The 14,832-nt window shown below is 38.0% G+C and overlaps 1 non-coding gene across 1 annotated transcript; it reads left to right on the top strand.

Annotated features, from left to right (window-relative positions):
• Positions 1-1,661: 1,661 nt before the first annotated feature.
• Positions 1,662-1,768, top strand: LOC111899492 (small nucleolar RNA R71). The gene has a single exon (XR_002852943.2). It is a non-coding gene; the product is annotated as a small nucleolar RNA R71 (small nucleolar RNA).
• Positions 1,769-14,832: the final 13,064 nt, after the last annotated feature.

Genomic DNA, 14,832 nt, shown 5'->3' with positions numbered 1-14,832 from the left:
TTGATCTCTTCTTCCATAAGCTTTTCCAGTTCTTCTAGTTCATTATCTTCATTAATTGTGAACACCTCTTCTTGAACATGATCCTCTTGGAAGTCATCTTGTATTCCAAAAACTTCTTGTTCATCTCCAACCCTCAAAGTGAGCTTAGACTCACGAATATCAACAAGAGCTCCAGCAGTGTTAAGCAATGGACGACCAAGGATTATTGGAACATCTGGATCTTCCTTCATATCCAAAACTATAAAGTCTATTGGAATTTTTTTTTTCTAATCTTCACCAAAATATCCTCCACGATGCCCCGGGGTTGTGTCACCGAACGATTCTCCATGTGAATCTTCATTTTTGTAGCCTTCGTCTTCTGGATCTCCAATTTTTGATAAAATGAAAAAGGCATCAAATTAATGCTAGCCCCAGAATCGGCTAAAGCATTAACCTTCATTTTATTACCAAACTCACACGGAAGAGAGAGGCGTCCAGGATCCCCCATCTTTTCTGGTGTCTCTCCCAACACGGCTTTTGAGGTTTGTTCACTTAGAACCACCTTTGACTGCTTCTTTAATTGTCTGCGAGTGTCTATCAAATCTTGCAGTAATTTCTGGTTCTCAGGAGTTTTGGATAAGGATTCGACAAAGGGGGTATTAATCGGAATCCCCTTCACATGCTTTACAAACTCTAAATGTTCCTTCTCCAGTAGACTAAGTGCAACTCGGGTTAGAAATGGCAAAGGTGGTTGATAAGTTGGAACGGGTTCAAAGAATTTTTGATCAGACATGCGCCACGTTGTGGCCAGAGGAGTGCCACTTCGTGGCAAAGCTGGTTCAGCAACTTTTTCACTTTCGAATTTTGACTTCTTAGGTTTTGGATCGGGCTGCTATGGTTCTTCTTCCAATGTCTCCAGGAACTCAGAGATTGCTTCTTCTTCAGTATCGATGGCCATTACATGAGATTGGGTCTTCACTTCGGGATTCTTCGGGGATAGTTTTTCATGAACTAGAGTGGCTAGTTGACCAAATTGTACTTCAAGGTTGTGGATGGAGGCTTGCTGATTCTTTATCAAAGTTTGTTGTTCCATAATAGCAGAATCAGTGGCATCGTGTCTCTTTTCTGAAGCTTCCATAAACTTCATCAAAATGGTCTCTAGGTCGGGTTTCTTCTCGGTTGGTGGCTGCTCCTTCTGATAAAGGCCTCGAGCTGTCTGCCTATACTTCTCTTCTTTTTGCTTCTTATACTCTTCATATGGCAGCCACTCCTTCTTCGGTTTCCTCCAGTCCTCATCAAATTTATCCCCACTAGAGTAGCACACTTGAGCTTTTCTGTTCCCAAACTAATCTACATTGCAGTCCATGGTCAAGTGTGGACCACTGCATCTATCGCAACCCACTCTTATGGCATGTATTGATTGGTCCATTTGTGTTATCCTTCGATCCATATTATTCAACATGGCCATTACTGCTGCTATTTCTTCAGTTTGGGCCCCTCCGCCGCCTTTGATTCCATCTTGCCTCGGGTTGTGGTATTTGCGAGAGTGCTTCGCGAATTCTTCAATTAGCTCCTTGACCTCCCTTGGATTTTTCTTTGTCAAAGGTCCTTGAGAATCAAGGAGTTTTCTTGTCATCACGTTGACCCCATCATAAAAGATTGACATCTCTTGGTGCACATTTAGATCATGCTGTGGGCAATTTCTGAGCAAGCCCTTGTACCGCTCCCATGCTTCGTATAATGACTCCCCCGGCTATTGCTCAAAGTTGGCTATTGCGTTCTTGAGTTTGGCTATTTTGGATGGTGGGCAAAACTGGTCCAGGAATTGCTCACGCATTTGAGCCCAAGTGGTAATTGTACCCGGTGGAAGTGCTTTTAACCACTCCTTAGCAGCTCCTTTGAAAGTGATGGGAAGCATCCTAAGAAAGACTGTGTTTCTGTTGACATTTGGGACATTGAAGTAATCTGCAATGTCGTTGACTTCATCTAGATGCTTAAAAGCATCCTCATGATCTTTCCCGAAAAATGGGATGTCCTTTAGTGCAGTCAATATGTGTCCCTTCAGCTCGAATGTGGCAGTGGCAGGTATTGCGGGTTGGACTAAACCGGGACCCACATCTTCTCGAATCCGCTTCTTGTAAGCTCCCATGGACATTTCTTCAATTGCTGCCATCTCGTTCCTTGGCTCGTTCTCGGGTTCGCTCATGTGTTCTTCAAATTCCGGCTCGGTATCGCTTTCGGACTCGGTTTGGACGGGCGTATGATCCAAATGCTCAAGATTGCTCTTGTGCCTCGCGGATGAACTTGACTCTCCTATCTTCTTTCCCGACTTCCTAGAAAAAGCTGACTTCAATTCTTGTACGGTGTCTTTTTCTTGTGAAGTGCAGACTCGTGGTCTTCAAGTGGTGGCACCAAGTGTGTGTTTGAGCTTCTGGTCATGAACTCGTGCAACTTGCTAAACTAAAAACGTAAAACTGAACTAAAATAAGAAAAACCAACTACAAACTAAAAATCTAGTTTTTTAATAGTCCACGTCGTGGCAGGTATCTGGCCACGTCGTGGACTCTGTGACTAATAGAAAATTTTTATTTTGCTGAAAAATTAACTTTTTGTGGTTTTTACCCCACAAGAAGGATCGATTAATTTAATGCAAATAAATAAGCTAAAAACTAAGCCGTTCCCCAGCAACGGCGCCAAAAACTTGATGTGCACAAAAGTACTCACTAATTTTAATATTTATAACATAACAAACTTAACTATCTATGCACTTATAGGCAACGTACCTAGTCAGATTACAGTATAGTTTGGGTAAGTCGGGTGTCGATCACAGGGAACGGTGTTTTCTAATTAATTTACTTATATTAAATTAACCTAATTATTAACAAGTTTAAAAGGGGTTTTATCTGATTTTACAAGATCAGATGAACTTAAATCAAATTCAATAAGTAAAAACACACTCTTGTTTAGTTTGAATCCACTTCTTCCTTATGGCTAGCTAATGATTACGGATTATTAAGTTGGTTTTTAGTTATATTAGTAATTTAGTTCTAACTTACCAATAATTAACTAATTCATGTCAAACCATGTATGTTCACACATAATTAAGCACAAAACTAATTATGAATGTAATTATGTGTGACAACCCAAGTTGTTCCGTTACATTTCCACGTTACCGTTAACGGAATATTCCACTGTATAAAAGCTCCGTTAACTAGAGGTCGTCAATTTAATAAACATCCTAATTGTTTAGAGTTGAAATGCCGTTAAGTCGTGATAAAAGGAAATAAAATACAGGACACACATTTCCATTTATTTGGAAAATGTTAAGTTTTATCATTACGACCACTAAATCGGGTGCGACCAAAAGCCCCGTTTAACGGAAGTATCGGGTAAAATTCCACTGAGCCCTGACTGTGAAACCTATATAAGGGTGAGTGGAGTCCATTGGAGACTTTTTACACTCTCTCTCTATACTATCTCTCTAGACTCGTTTTCGCCCCGAATCCGCAACCAAACGTTTCCAAATTGTAAGTCCGCTTACCCTAGCTTATTCTAAACATTATGATTTGTGTTTATAGCTAAAAATCCAGACTTAGAAGTTGTTAGAATGGAGATTACGGCCTAAGCCCCTCCTTAGGCCGTAAACCCCTTAAAATGTGGCCAAAATGACCCAAACTTGCCCCCTTTAAGCCTAGGAACCAATTAAGGAACTTGTCTTGGAGTGTTTAATCATAAAAACACAATGATTTAGAGCATAAAAGTGAGTTTACGGCCCAAGCACATGCTTAGGCTGTAAACCCCTCAAAACCTTGTCAAAATGCCTCTAAAACACTCCCAAACCACACTAGGGCTTAATACATAAATTAAGGGCTTATTCCTTTGGGTTTAAATCACTTGAACACATTAAAAGGAAGGATAAAAAGGATTTTACGACCCAGGTCTATAACAAGGCCGTAAACTCCCCAAAACTTGCCCAAAATGTGGGTTTTGCTTCCCAAATGACCTTAGGCTATTTCTATAAAATACTAGGAAGGATTTAAGGACTTAAACTCATGAAATGGTGGGGTAAAAAGGAGTTTACGGCCCAAGCAAGTGTCTAGGCCGTAAACTCCCCAAAACACATCCAAATGTTAGATTTAAACCCCCAAAATAGCATCACACTTCATTAGAAATTGCTAGAAAGTTAATAGGGGCTTAAAACTTCACTTAACTCAATGATTTAGAGTTTACGGCCGTAAACTCCTTTAGGAGTTGTTCCTAGGCCGTAAACTCCATTATAAAGTCCTTAGAAGCCTCAAATCCACTCATGCCTTTTAGGAAAAGTGTTTGGAATAATTCTATGATGCTAATAGAAGCCTTAAAACACCCTAGAACCCATCACCATGAGTTTACGGCCGTAAACTCATGGTGAGTAGTCCCTGGGCCGTAAACTATGAAGTAAGGGTTTATTCTTGGATGGTAAACTCCATTCCTTAGCCATACACACCCTTAAACGCTACCCGGGACACCCAAACACTTAGCCAAAGTGTTTTCCGCTCCTTTGAGTGTGTATAGTTGTTTAATTAGTATATAATATGCTAATTTTATGTGAACATATGTTATCACATGTTAAAATAGGTCATTGTGTGCGTTCAAGTCCTTGCGTGACCTCGAACGCCCAAACGACACCTTCGTCGGACCTACTTACACCAGGTGAGTTCATACCCCTGAATGAACCTTTTAAATGCTTTTAAATGTTTTTATAAGGGGGGATTACAAGTTAAACATGTCAGTTATCATATCAATCACATGTGATTGATAACCCGCATGCACAAGATTTTACCACACTTTACACTGTTTTATCGAGTAGGACACTATAATGATTTTTACTTGTTTCAAAACTTTTACTTATACTGATTTATTCAAACTCATTCTAAACTGGCTTATGAAGGATTTTCAAGGGTTTTTAAACATATTTTACAAAAGAATACCAACTGTGATTTTTCCCGAGTATGAAGGTTTTTCATCAAAGTATCCTTTCACGACTTATACTTTTACTTTTTAGGTACCGCAGCTTCACTTTCATATATTTTAAACTCCTACTCGATGACGCTTACACTTCGTGATGCGTTTATGCACGTTATTGTCTCTATATCGCTTATACCGGTTATCGCCTCTATATCGCTTATACCTGTTATCGTCTCTATATCGCTTATACCTGTTATCATCTCTATATCGCTTGTACCTGTTATCGTCTCTATATCACTTATACCGGGTACGCTTATACTTTGCGACTCGATCTATCTACAATGTATGAATTCACACCATAATGATATGTCTCCACTTAATACACACCCAACCATAGTTAGATGTATGTCTATGCATATATAGATACATATAAGTAATGATTGAGGGACTTAGGAAAGCTCGTCCGCCCTATTTCCTTTTCTTCGTTGAGATGTGGTCTGGTGGGATCAGATGGCCATCCGAAGGTCGTTTGATTCATTAGTTATATATTATATATATGGGTATGGACATATAGGAATTCTCTAGTCAGTTCAGTTAAGAGTCTCTACCTCTAGTCTACACTTACATTAGAAACCCACTATTGGGGAAGTCTCTACCTCTAACTCAGCACTTACACACCACCCACTATTTGGAAGTCTATACCCACTATTTGGGATGCATCTTCAGGACACGGCCTTCTCCGTCGTCTAGTTGGTAACCAGAGTCTCCAGTAGAGAGAGCGGACATTGTGTGTATAGATCTATACGGGATTGACAACCCCGCACCCTGACTGCTAGCTACAGTCCCGGCCTACCAAGCCAATGGGTGACAAATGTCACATTATATGGGCGCTTGTAGGGCGTCTGGAACTCTAGTCAGTATGGTTACGAGTATCCCGGGTTACCTTATAATTCTTTGGCCTTAAGGTAACGGTATTTCACCGGCAATCTACATTGTATGCTAGTAACTCATTTTCAGAGTCATACTGTTTTGACCTTACAAGACGTATCTTTCATTTGATACTGTCTGGGGTCTGTTATCTTTGTTTTGACCTTACAAGACGTATCTTTCATTTGATACTGTCTGGGGTCTGTCTTTCACTGTTTTAGACCTTACCAGCTGTATCTTTCATTTGGTACCTTCTGGGGTCTGAGTCTCTACTCGTTAGACTGAACCAGGCGTGTCGTTAGTTCGACGTTCTCCTGAAGTCTATGATTCCTTGCCTTAGTCAGCAGTCTTCACTGCTGAGGCATATGTTATTCCCTGATGTCGTTTGCTTTCCTCAATAATCAGATTCGGTATTTTTGATAATGATTGCAATCTAGGGAAAACTACTTTTTACCACATAGCATTGACCAGCCTTGGTAGAAGGCTCCTTTTATTAAAGAAAATATAGGATTTTCTGGAAAGAACTCTAATACACAGAAAACACTTAAACTACTACTTATGAAAGTTATTTGATTGAAATTCCACCTAATACTTATGAACTCACCAGCATTTGTAAAAATATTGATACTCGCTTTTCAATTAACTTGTAATCTCAGGTCAACAATTAGACAGGTACATCCTCGGAGTTGTTGATGAAGATAACCTAGTACCATGCTGTTCTTATTATATTTGTTTGTACACTTTATTATGTTGTAATGTAAACCATGTAAAACTATTACTATTAATGCAATGTTTTGTTGTACTTTGATTTCTATAATGCATGTATTGTGATACTTGACATGACGTCATCCACCCCAGAACGTTTCCGCCGTTCCGGTTTTGGGGTGTGACAGATTGGTATCAGAGCATTGTTTATAGTGAGCTAAGTATATCAATTCATAAAAGATATACAACCTATAAACGCAAAGGGATAAAACACTCTGACCAAGAATTATACTTTAAAATATAACCATATTTTACCAAAGTATAATAACATCCAGAATCTAAGCACTTGAACAAAAGTATCACAAGAAGGACAATAATAAAAGTCTTCGGATGTTGAACCTTATAGTCAAACTTGGGCAGTTATGTAATTCAAGCTGGAATAAATGTAACCTGATCAACTACATTTATTCGAGATGCGATGAATGTGTGCGCGGGAGTGATAGTGGTGTGCAACAGGTCTGAAACTTACCAACTAGGATTGTTAGAGCCAAACATAAAGTTAAAATACTATAGGAGTATTTTAGAATGCTAAAAGATCCACACTAATCCAAGAATCATAATCAGGAGATAAGAATCAAACAAGAATTAAAATACCATAGGGGTATTTTAGAATCCATAAACAACCTTGCGTGAATAACTAAAAAGATCGCTATTGATATACCTACAACTACAGAGGGTACACTTCCAAGATTGTATATAATAAGGATCCCATAGGCTAAGAATGTGTGGTTTCGTTCTATTTCCTTTTCCTCGTTGGGATGTGGTTCTAGAGTAGAATCACATATTCGAAGGCCTATCGGATCTAAGCTATATATGATTTGTATACCCTGTGTAATCGTAGCAGGACTCAATATGGATCATACAGTGAAATGTTAATAATCTCTTAGGATTCTTTAGACATTTACATTCTCGCGCGAACCCTGTAGAAAACCCTACCCACTTCAGTGCTTGACAGAAGAGTTGAATTCGACCCCGAAGAGGTTCATTTAAGAAGATTTCCTGTTCGGAAATAAATGATCTGGGTCGAGACTATTGAATACACCAAGTGCCCATATTCTTTTAGGGACATCGGTGAGGAATTCGCCTAAACTTCGGAGATTCCCAGTCATCCATCATGAAGTGATGACACCCAGAGTCGGAATCAGAAGGAAGGCGAAGTAGAAATTCAATATGTCCATACGAGAAGAGAAACCTAGGAAACTACCCAAAGGAAACCGACGTCGATTCAGTCAAAGATACGAGGCAGACCAAGGGATCCAGTACATGGAACCCGGGAATTGTCTTTTCCTCGTGTTCGTCATGCTAATACACCCATAAAATAATACAACTTAGTGAGTTAGTGGTTACACTACTCACGCTATGTGTTAGGTAAATCGTCGTTTCCCGTTTCCAGATACACGATTAGGGCGGATCCTCGCACTTTTATTGAGAGAATTTTAGCCATCTGCCCCTGTGAGCCTCTCTTTACGCAGTCCGTCCCGAACCGTTCTCAAATCTCTCCAGGCTGGAGAGTGAAACCTTTCCCAGTATAAAGGTAACTTAGTAGGAACGACTCGCATCTTATGGCCTTTTCCAATACTCATACTCTTACCTTGATTACCAGGACTACATCATAGGGATGTAGGTCGACACTTAGACGACCAGTACCTAGGGCACGGGAAAAATATTATGCCTAATACATTTAGGACCGAAATGTCCAGGGTTAGCTATCGCCTCTTATCATCTTGTATTCCTTTCCATGTAGGAAAACCATGCCACCGAAGAAGCGCAATCAGTCCACAAGCAAGAAACCTACTCTCTTATTCGATGAAGCTATGTTCCAAGCTGCGGTCTCAGCAACCGTAGCAGCTGTCATGGCTCACCTAAATGCTAACACCGCTAATGATTAGCAAGGGCCCTGTCGGGAATTTCGATCCTGACAAGGGGGGCTTAAGGAGGCTTAGAGAGAGATTCTAGAGAGAGAAAGAGAAGTTGGAAGGTGTGAGAAATGAGGATGCCCCGACACCCTTTTTATAGGTTGGAAATCACAAAAACTCGTTGATTTTACCTCAAACTCATCGAGTTTTATGGGCTGGTGTCACCTTCTGGTGGCTAGCCTTGGAGAGGAAGCAACGACCAGGATTGCGCCACGTCACCCGATTTCGCACAGCAACCTCCTGACTTAGAAAAATCATAACTCTCGCATACGAGCTCCGTTTTTGACGTTTTTTTATATCTGCGCCTAGGTAAATTCAAGATCTACAACGTTCGTTTAGATTCCATCGGCTAATTCTTCACCGATCTTTATCGTTTTTCTTTTTATCGTTGAGTTCCTGTTAATGAGATCTTCAAATCTCATTAAGGTTGAGTAAGCCAAAAACCGCTCGAACTAAAATTCGAGTTTCGGGCCGTGCACTGCTATGTCAAATCTTAGAAAAATCACAACTTCCTCATACAAAGTCAGATTTGGGCATTCTTTTTTTGTATGTTATCGGTTTAATGTATACTAAAACTTTTGTTTAGATAACTAAGGCTAAAAAGTCCTCTATCTTAAATTCACTATTTTCGTCTCCCGGTGCCATGTCGGTTTTGCCGAAAAACTTCGATGGGCCATAACTTCTTCGTTATAACTCGGATTTCGGCGTTCTTTATATGTACGGAACCCTTGAGACATATTCTACAAATTGGTCAATATTATTTATTCTAAATAATATTTTGTAGAAAAGTCGTTTTCGACCCCTATTATCTCTAAATTGACTAGCCCGGATCTACGGGCGTTACAATTATCTCCCCCTTAGGATGATTACGTCCCAGAATCATCAAAGAAATAGGGCTCACATGATGACTCCATACGTTACCTTTTCATCGTAAGTAATAACCGTAACTTTGATGTTTCTTCAAACGAGTATCTAACTCTGAGACTTCCTGACTGCAGGTGGTGCTCGATCTTGGACCCGCTCCCTATTTCTCGTTGGACTCCCAATTATGACCTTCAAGTCACAATCTTGATCCTTACTGGAGACTGTTTCTTCCTCTTAAAAATCTTAGGATTACTACCATGGACCGATGTGTCGTATTGTAATGACCTAACATCGTATGTTGCAACGCTTAGACTCAGGTCTTTTAGAGTCAAATTTCCAGAACAGACTATACCTCCCTTCATGTTATAATTTGATATAATCACATCTTAAAAGGTAGCACTCCTAGATACAAGCAACTATCCCGATACCTCTACTGATCGCTTTGATTGTCTTTCATTTCAATCTTCTAGTTTAAGTCAGATGCTACATCGAACTTGGATCTTTGAACCACGTATCATACTCATCGTAGTTGGACTCACCTTGATATGACCATTAGGGTCGGAATAACAACAATCTTTTTAGTTATTACTGAAACGATGGTAACGACATGCTTGAATAAAACGGAATCAATGATTGGCTTCTTGGTAACCTTGTGACTTTCCCTGATCCAAGCGTGAGTCCTGTGCTTCCGGTAGTATATGCATCTACTACCTTTCACACCTACTCATACTGGTCCCAAGTACTATCTCGCAGTCCCCAAGTCCTAAAATCACAAAACAATTTAACACATACGAGTGTGTCCAAATAATCATAAAATTTTCCCTAGACTCTACTAGGACTTCTTCCATACGTATCTTCAATCATCAATTCTGCTTCAACTCGGTTAGTGATGGAAATTCCAGATGATAGGAAAACTTTAGGAATTACACTAATCGTTCTATCATCCCGCCAATCAAATGTGTACATTCAAATGTACCGTACTTCTCTAGACGTAATGCTATTTTATCAGATGTATTCTAAAGGCAAGATACCTATCTTATGATATCTTCCGATAAGTATCATTCACTATCGTAAGACATCTCATTTCCTCTATTTTCTCAGTCTATCATGGTTCGTGTCACTTCCTGAACTTTTGCCATTATGATAGGTTCGGGTGCAGGCGCAACGACCGATGCATGACCCATCACATTCTTAGGCTCAGGTTGTCGTATTCCTCTTGTTTTGTACACCCAAGCATATGTTGACGTTCTTTATATCCACGCGTAGGTAAAATCAAGATTTACAACTTTCGTTTAGAGTCCGTCGGCTAATTCTTGACCGATCTTCAATTTAACAGTAGGAGGAGATTAGACTGCTAAATGACCGCGAAGAATTCGTAATTCCTTCATACGGAATCCGTTTTCATTTGTCTTTTTATCGTTGAGTTCCTATTAATGAGATCTTCAACTCTCATTAAGGTTGCGTAAGCCAAAAACCGCTCGAACTAAAATTCGAGTTTCGGGCCATGCACTGCTATGCCAAATCTTAGAAAAATCACAACTTCCTCATACGAAGTCAGATTTGGGCGTCCTTTTTTTGTATGTTCTAGGTTTAATGTATACTACAGATTTTGTTTAGATAACTAAGGCTAAAAATTCCTCTATCTTAAGTTCACTATTTTCGTCTCCCGGTGTCGTGCCGGTTTTGCCGAAAAACTTCGATGGGCCATAACTTCTTCGTTATAACTCGGATTTCGGCGTTCTTTATATGTACGGAACCCTTGAGACATATTATACTACCTGGTTAATATTATTTATTCTAAATAATATTTTGTCGAAAAGTCGTTTTCGACCCCTATTATCTCTAAATTGAGTAGCCCGGATCTACGGGCGTTACAGGTTAGCACCTTATTTACATTTTCCTAAAGTAACTAAGATTGGGAATTTATAAAAAACATTTAGTTAATTTACATCCATCATACTTTTAATGAGGATTTAAAGTCCTTGTCCTACCCGTTTGGCTAATGACCCTCCACCAATTAAGGAAGTGGCGTGTGAGAGTGGACTCACATTAAGCTGCCATTTTATAGGAAACAACCTTATATCCCCCTTATAGACCGGCTTCGTGAATAAGGCCTACTAATGGTAAAACGACTTGTTCTTATACATATATAAATATTATTAAACTTATAATATTATAAAGTATAAGGGTTGAATTTTAACTTTTATAATTCTAGGGGTTGGAACTAAAGTTTTACCAAGGTGTGTGAGACTTTACATGCTCCAAAACTTGAGGGAAAGTTTTGTAAATTTCAAAAATTTTCATCTTTCATAACTTATGAGTTAATGGTTTATTAAAATTAGAGACTTTTCATTTTACGGAACCTATTTGTTTAATAATGGACTTTAAAAGAAAGACTTTTGGTAATCCTTAACTTGAGAAAAATTATGGATTCCATTAAAACACGTCAAGATCAAGAATTAAACTACCAAACAAGTTGCAAATAATTCTTATAATCTTATAAACTCATAAGTGTATGAACATTCATATCAACAATTTCAAGAATCATAAAAAACACATATAAGACTTGAAATTTTGATAATAGCTATTGAAAATGGATTAGCATAACCATTACACCGTCTCAAACAAGTTTTATAAGACCAAAAAGTTTAGGGTAATGTTTCTAGTCCATTTCCAACAGCAAAACTCGAAAAACTACATTCAGGGGATCCTACTCGACGAGTGCAATAAACTACTCGACGAGTAGGATAAATTAACTCATGGACTCATCGAGTCCCCCATGGACTCGGCGAGTTTATGTTGCAGAATGCAGAAAACTGAGTTTTTTGGAAAAGTTTGCATCAAGTATCAAGAAAACAAGCCTAGACTCTGATACCACTGAAGAGTTTTGAGCATTGTAACACTCCTATGGTGTACATGCAACCCTAGAAACCTTGGATCTATGTTTTCTCTAAGATACATGCAAATATTAATTTTCCAATGTTTACTTCCTAACTAGCATGTTATTGGGTACTTGAGTCATAAAACACTAGTAGAATTACATACCTTTTAGTAGTGTTTGATTGCTTGGAGTTTGAGAGTCTAGCACCAATAATGTGGATGCCTCAAGTGGAAGTCACAAATCACCACAAACCTTGGAAACTTGAGAGAATAGTATAACACTTTAAGAAATCGGCCCACCCTTGTTCTCACACAAAACTAGTTCCATTTCAAGTGCCAAGTACTCCCTTATATAGTATGGTGGATTAGGGTTACATCCATGTAAACCCTAATACCCATGACTTTTCATTTCCATTAGATCCATGGGTTAAAGCTCCATGGACTATCCATGGACTTACCATGAAAGCCTAGCCCATTCTAAATAAGCATTAAGCCTACACTATATAAATACAAGAGTCCATATTTAATTAGTCACACTTTTGATCACTAAATTAATTCTAAATTAATTTTAGATCAAGACTAACTAAATAATATGATTTTATATTAATATATTAGAACTTATAATATATTAATAAATCATAACTTATATTATTCTCAAAAGATTATCAATATAAATTGTTCGTGTGAAGTGCAACCCAAATGGACCATGTTGGATTGGTCAAGTACATCTCAAATATAGTTATGGACTTAGACACCTTATCCAACAAAAACATGTTAGTATGGTCCGTCCAAATGCTATACTTCCAACTGTCCATAAGTAACCAATCTTCAGCAAACTTCAGACTTTCCTTTAACAGTTGTTCAACAACTCTAGTCATATCCAGTTCTAGTAGTTTTCCCTTAAATGCCCTAGGCATTTGGAAAATCATAACAAGTAAATATTATGGCATATGTAATCAATCCTATATCCGAAGCACATAGGATTTGATACATAATGTCTTACATACAGACTTGATACTTGATTAGTCTTTTGCTATAATATTTCCATATATAAAATTTCCTATGTTGAATCATTTCAACACGATATCCATATATGTTCATGACTAAGTTCGATTGAAATCCTTCAATCTAAACTTTTAGATTTGAAATGAAGTATAAGTGCTCTCTCCCCTATAACTTTCTATAGCGAGACAATTTTCATATATAGCAATCTGCAAATTGAAATCTTTGTTTCCTATAAATAGCATTGCCAACTTGCAATACCTAGCATAACAATCATGCTCCCACTATAGTAATAATTATACTCTTGCTAACATAACAATTATGATCCCACTAGCTTTGACATGTAATCAGAAATCAACTGGACTTTTAGAAAATCAATGCTTTTAACTTTCTTAATAAAGTTCATATTTCTAATATGTGGTTCTTCGATAAGTCTTCATCTAGACTTCTTAAGCTCATACACCTTTCATTAGATAGCATACATGTGTGTTTAAACCTTTTACATAACAATAATTCCTGAATGTTCAAACTATTTCTGGTCATTTCTCACAATTCGAACTATGAAAAGGGATGTCATAATCATATACAAATTTTTAGAACGCAATTATCACAACTGCTAACCATAATTATATCAATTCAGACATAAAATCTACTAGAAAAAGTGTTTCCTCATAATCATTTTTCATGAATTAGAGAGAAAACTTTTGCCAACTAGATTTTATGGTGTATGTGTTCCTATCCATGTGAATTTATCAATTCCAACCTACAATCATAAGATAAGGTTAAGGACAAAACAAAAATCAATTTTAGTTTTTCCTTTCATGGACTAAACTTTCTTTATTCTTAATTCATTGCCTTCTGGCAACACAAGGGCCTACCAGTGCTTCCAAATTGTCAAGCATATCACTGACCAACATGCTCTGCCTATTGCAGTCAAACGAGAACTTATAGAACTCACATGCATAGTCAACTTTACTGGAAGGAGCACAGAAACAAGAATGTGTCAACTTAACATGACAGGTTATCAACCTCGGGTCGTGCGCTAGTGATAACTAAAAGGTTTATTCTTGATTGAGTCTTGAAACTATTCAAGATCATTAAGACTCCCACTGACTCCTTGACATATAAGTTTTTGTGAGAAGCAAAACCAAACAATCAAATGGTAGAATGGATTCTTATCAAGAAAACACTTCATTTAATTGGTACTAGTTTATCTTTGTTTCAACCAAAACATCACAACTACCAATTTAAAATGTACGATTTGAAGTTACTAGAGTGGGACTCTAAAACTTGATTTTGAAACGAAGTATGACTCATCTATTGATTAAACTATTTCAACAATATCTGATTCCTCTTCTTTGTTAAAACAAATTCACTAAGATGTCATTAGAGGATCAATTATGAATCTTATAAGTCTAACCATATTTATTGAACCATCAGCAAACCATGATGAATAGGTTTATCATCTTTTGTGTTGGATCCAAATAGTCCACATCAATGTGTACTAGATCCATTAGTCCTTCAACTTTGACTCACATAAACATGTGATCAA

The sequence above is a fragment of the Lactuca sativa genome, chromosome 8 (assembly GCF_002870075.4).
Source record: "Lactuca sativa cultivar Salinas chromosome 8, Lsat_Salinas_v11, whole genome shotgun sequence".
NCBI classification, from domain to species: Eukaryota; Viridiplantae; Streptophyta; class Magnoliopsida; order Asterales; family Asteraceae; genus Lactuca; species Lactuca sativa.
The sequence above is the reverse complement of the archived record's forward strand: the minus strand, read 5'-3'. Positions and strand labels throughout refer to the sequence as shown.